Genomic DNA, 4,228 nt, shown 5'->3' with positions numbered 1-4,228 from the left:
CTAGAATTTTTGCTCTCGCTCTACCGATCGCGGTGATACCTCACATGTGTGGTTTGAACACCGTTTTCATATGCGGGAGCTGCTCATGTATGCATTCGCTTCTGAGCGTGAGTTCGTCCAGGACGGGGCACTTTAAAAAAATTTTATTTTTTTTTCTTATTTATTTTACTTGATTTTATTTATTTTTACACTGTTTTTTTTTTTTTTTTTAAATTGGGTCACTTATATTACTATTACAAGGAATGTAAAACATCCCTTGTAATAGAAAAAAAGCATGGCAGGTCCTCTTTCAAATATTAGATCTGGGGTCAAAAAGTCCTCGGATCTCATATTTACACTAAAATGTAATAAAAAAAAAAAAAAAAAAATGACAAAAATAAAATGGCCCTTTAAGAGCTTTGGGCGGAAGTGATGTTTTGATGTCGCTTCCGCCCTGCTATGGTATGGAGACGGGTGGGGGCCATCTTGCCCTCACTCGTATCCATACCCAGCAGGAGACAGGACCCGGTAAGCGGCGGAGGGTGCGGGAGAGCGGCGGGACCCTCTCCCGCCGCCGAAGATGGTGATCTTGTGGCAAATGCGCCGCAGAGACAACCATTATCGTTAACCGGACCACCGCCTGAAGAGATGGATACCTCGGTTATGGCAGCAGCTGCTGCCATTACCAAGATATCCCTCTTCAAAGTTCCGCTGTATATAGTCGTGCGGCGGTCGGTAAGTGGTTATGATGATCAAAGCACAGCAGGTGTTGCATGGCTCTGTCAGTCTAACATGCTGTGTGGTGCTGACTTTCTTAAAGCGGAGTTCCCATTATAAAAAAAAAAATTAAAAGTCAACAGCTACAAATACTGCAGCTGCTGACTTTTAATAATCGGACACTTACCTGTCCCAGGGTCCAGTGATGCGGGGGATCGAAGCCCCGCTCGTCTCCCCTCCGCTCGGCGGCGCTGGCATTTTAACTGTGGGCGCCCGGCTGTGGCTTCACAGCTGGCACCCACTGCGCATGCGCGAGCCACGCCGTGACCCACCGCGCAATCATCTGGGACCTGTCACGTGTCCCAGATGATTGCCTAGAGGGAGGGAGGAGAGGTGATCTCCCTTCCTGCACCGAGGGAAGTGACGTCAGGAGCCCACAGGGGCTGAAGGAGGCAGATTATGAGGGACCCCCTAGCAACAGGCATTTAGAGGTGAGTAAAAAAAAAAAATTTTTCTCCAAATGTTTTTTTTAATTTTTTTTAAGCACATTAATTCTTTTTTTTTTTTTTTTGGGGTGGAACTCCACTTTAATATATGGCTGTAATGTGTATTACAGACTATAACACAGCACAGCCATAACAAAGTCAGCACCCAACAGCATGTTACACTGCCATACAGCACCTGCTGTGCTCTGATCATCACAATGATAATGACCATGAGCACATAGTGAGATGCTACTTTACACGTGTGATGGGGGGGAAGGGACAGTAAAGCTGTATTTTTACCACCCCCCGAGCCACCCCCCTTTGAGAATTTTTCACCCAAGCTTTGCAATCAGGTCCGCCTGTCAGCTCCATGTAGATCTACAGGAGTTCTGCTATGAATTGACTTGTGTGCATTTAGATCCGCCTACCTCCGTGTCCATTCAGGTCAAAAAATAAGTAAATAAATGTAAAAGAACATCCCTTTCTATTTTTCCAGACCTAAATGTGACAGATCAGAGGTAGCCTGATGTAAATGGACACAAGTCTGTGGTGTATGTGGACACAAACTGAACGGACACAGATGTCAAAACGCTGACATCTCTCCCATTCAGATCCAGTTATGATTGGTTGGGCGCTGTAAAGCTTCCTGGTGGTAAAGCTAAGGTGGGTTCAGACTACGGTCCGAACACGCCTGAGCTCATACCAGCTAATTAGTTGTTGTCAAAAAAAACTTCTAAAATAAGACATCTCTGCTGCTTTATCATAGTGTAAAAAGTTTAGAAAAATAAATTAAAGAACGAGCTACTAGCTTCATTCTGCATTTCCTATTGCACTTTTTATTATTCACCATTGCGCTTTATGATTGGTTTTTATTGCCTTATATTGTGCTCTTGAATCTATGGATTTAATGTTTATCATTATTGCACTTGATTGCACTTCATGATGGTTTTTATTGCTTTTTTGACTTCTATTGGGATGTAGAATTTATGGATTTTATATCAATCATTATTGCACCTGATTGTTTATTTGTTCATTTTACCCAGGGTTAGTTAGCGCCACATACTTTGTTTTTATTTTAATGGTTATTAAAGGTTCATCTTTTGGAACATGTTACATGTTTCAGCTCCTGCCACCATTCCCCCAGATTTAGTGACAGCATGGGATCAGGGGCGGAGCCAGGGGTGGGGTTGTGGGCAGGGCCAAGGGGGCCCCGTCAGGTACGCTGTATGGGGCCCCATGATTTCTAACAGCGGCCCTGCTTGTTAGGCACACATTTAACCCTTTGATTGCTATAGATGTTATCCCCTTCCCAGCCAGTGTCATTAGTACAGTGACAGTGCATATTTTTAGCACTGATCACTGTATTAGTGTCACTGGTTCCCACAAAGTGTCACTTAGTCTCCGATTTGTCCACCGCAATATTGCAGTCCAGCTATTTGTTGCTGATTGCTGTCTTTACTGGTAAAGAAAAAAATGTCCCCGGATTTAATTAAAAAAATCTGGTCACCTTATCCTATGGGCATATGCTTGAGTATGCCCTTGTGAATGAGGCCCTGGGGGGGGGGGGGGGGGGGGTAAAAGAGGGATGCTAATATCCTGGACCTGGGCTTTAATGAAAAATGTGCATTGACTGTATGAATGTGTTTATTTAGTGGTTGAAATATCTGCACCTAGGTTTACACATGTTGCAGCTGTGCAGCTTGAATCAACCATTTAGAAGTACATGGGCTATAGTGAGCGGTACAATACTGCAGCTTGCATTCAATTCAATGCCTGACAATTGTGTTAATTTTTGTATATTTATATCATGCTGTTTTTTACAAAAATATTCCTTGTACAAACAAAAGTGATCTTTTCAACCTATTATCAGAGCGAATAGCACATTGTAAATGAAAAGTGGTTTTGAATGTACGATTTTTTTATTGCACAAATCAGCATTACAGCATATGCATCAAAAGGCATTCTTGAAATTACAATACAGATTAATATCGATAATAATAATACAGAAAAGAGGTACAGTATTTTATGGTTTATCATATAGTCCTATTTCAACTGAAAACTTAAATCAAAGTATAACAATCTGTCAGTTAGAATATCAGCATTCATCAGCCCTCGCTCATTAGCTAGCTACCCGGGCATTGCCTACTCTCATAGGTAAGTCTGTATAGGGGCAATACTGAATTGACCGATTTTTTCCGCCAGGAGTCAGGAGTAGGTGGCTCATCCGATTTCCATTTTAGAAGTATCTCCCTTCTGGCATAGAACAGAGAAAAGGTTATACATAGCTTAACATATCTGTCTCCCTCGACCTCCTCCAGATAATTCAGCAGGAGCACCAGAGGGTCCAGGGGTATCTGGGCCAGAGTCCTAGCCACCTCTTCCCAGTATGTCCGGAGCTTGGGACAGGACCAGACCATGTGCCAGAATGTCCCCGCCTAAGTCCTACATCTAGGGCAGGATGGGTCAAGGTGGGGGTATATGCTGGCCATTCTGTGCGGAGTGTAGTAGGCTCTGTGGAGGAACTTAAGCTGGATGAACCTATCTTTGGCCACTATCATTGATGGTATAAAAGTAGAGACACAGTTCTCCCACTCCTATGCACCCAGGGCTGGAACCTCCATTCTCCATTTATCTAAAGATCAGATGGGTTTAGTGTTGTAAGCCACTAAAAAAAACATACTTATTTAAAAAAAAATTTACCAGAAACAAAGAAAAACAAACGAACAAAATGAAGCAGCGCAATTGTCATTATTATTATTATTATTACGATTATTACGACTACCCAGGAAGAAGTATGAATACGTAGTTGGGAGCATCTCCTGTGTAACAACTGACATTTCAAAGATGAATGGCAGAAAGAGGCACAGAGAGGAAGAATTGGATAGCACCACCAAGACAGTACAGAGCAATGTGGAGGAGGCTGGTGCAACTCCGAGGAAGCAGAGCACATATGACAACTCTACAGAGACAGGACAGAGCTCTGCAGAACAGAGAGGAAAGAAGAGGAAATCTGATGAAGAGACAGAATGTAAGAGTCCTGTGATGAA

This window comes from Aquarana catesbeiana, linkage group LG03 (assembly GCF_042186555.1).
Source record: "Aquarana catesbeiana isolate 2022-GZ linkage group LG03, ASM4218655v1, whole genome shotgun sequence".
NCBI classification, from domain to species: Eukaryota; Metazoa; Chordata; class Amphibia; order Anura; family Ranidae; genus Aquarana; species Aquarana catesbeiana.
The sequence above is the reverse complement of the archived record's forward strand: the minus strand, read 5'-3'. Positions refer to the sequence as shown.